Genomic DNA, 1,591 nt, shown 5'->3' with positions numbered 1-1,591 from the left:
TAGTACCAACCTACAATCAAGAAGTTGTCAAACTTACACGTCTCACCAGACAGTGGCGCCAAGGCGAGGAAACGTACACTGCAGTTACATACACTATACTAACCCCCAGGGCAGGTAACTGGGGCGTTAGCGGCCTCAAGACAGAAAAATACTATTGGTTGAACTTAGAAATGTAAGAAGCTGAAAATAGTACCAACCTACAATCAAGAAGCTGTCAAACTTACACGTCTCACCAGACACTGGCGGCAAGGCGAGGAAACGTACACTGCAGTTACATACACTATACTAACCCCCAGGGCAGGTAACTGGGGCGTTAGCGGCCACAAGACAGAAAAATACTATTGGTTGAACTTAGAAATGTAAGAAGCTGAAAATAGTACCAACCTACAATCAAGAAGCTGTCAAACTTACACGTCTCACCAGACAGTGGCGGCAAGGCGAGGAAACGTACACTGCAGTTACATACACTATACTAACCCCCAGGGCAGGTAACTGGGGCGTTAGCGGCCACAAGACAGAAAAATACTATTGGTTGAACTTAGAAATGTAAGAAGCTTAAAATAGTACCAACCTACAATCAAGAAGCTGTCAAACTTACACGTCTCACCAGACACTGGCGGCAAGGCGAGGAAACGTACACTGCAGTTACATACACTATACTAACCCCCAGGGCAGGTAACTGGGGCGTTAGCGGCCACAAGACAGAAAAATACTATTGGTTGAACTTAGAAATGTAAGAAGCTGAAAATAGTACCAACCTACAATCAAGAAGCTGTCAAACTTACACGTCTCACCAGAGAGTGGCGGCAAGGCGAGGAAACGTACACTGCAGTTACATACACTATACTAACCCCCAGGGCAGGTAACTGTGGCGTTAGCGGCCACAAGACAGAAAAATACTATTGGTTGAACTTAGAAATGTAAGAAGCTGAAAATAGTACCAACCTACAATCAAGAAGCTGTCAAACTTACACGTCTCACCAGACAGTGGCGGCAAGGCGAGGAAACGTACACTGCAGTTACATACACTATACTAACCCCCAGGGCAGGTAACTGGGGCGTTAGCGGCCACAAGACAGAAAAATACTATTGGTTGAACTTAGAAATGTAAGAAGCTGAGAATAGTACCAACCTACAATCAAGAAGCTGTCAAACTTACACGTCTCACCAGACAGTGGCGGCAAGGCGAGGGAACGTACACTGCAGTTACATACACTATACTAACCCCCAGGGCAGGTAACTGGGGCGTTAGCGGCCTCAAGACAGAAAAATACTATTGGTTGAACTTAGAAATGTAAGAAGCTGAAAATAGTACCAACCTACAATCAAGAAGCTGTCAAACTTACACGTCTCACCAGACAGTGGCGGCAAGGCGAGGAAACGTACACTGCAGTTACATACACTATACTAACCCCCAGGGCAGGTAACTGGGGCGTTAGCGGCCACAAGACAGAAAAATACTATTGGTTGAACTTAGAAATGTAAGAATCTGAAAATAGTACCAACCTACAATCAAGAAGCTGTCAAACTTACACGTCTCACCAGACAGTGGCGGCAAGGCGAGGAAACGTACACTGCAGTTACATACACT

The sequence above is a fragment of the Schistocerca americana genome, chromosome 6, assembly GCF_021461395.2.
Source record: "Schistocerca americana isolate TAMUIC-IGC-003095 chromosome 6, iqSchAmer2.1, whole genome shotgun sequence".
NCBI classification, from domain to species: domain Eukaryota; kingdom Metazoa; phylum Arthropoda; class Insecta; order Orthoptera; family Acrididae; genus Schistocerca; species Schistocerca americana.
The sequence above is the reverse complement of the archived record's forward strand: the minus strand, read 5'-3'. Positions refer to the sequence as shown.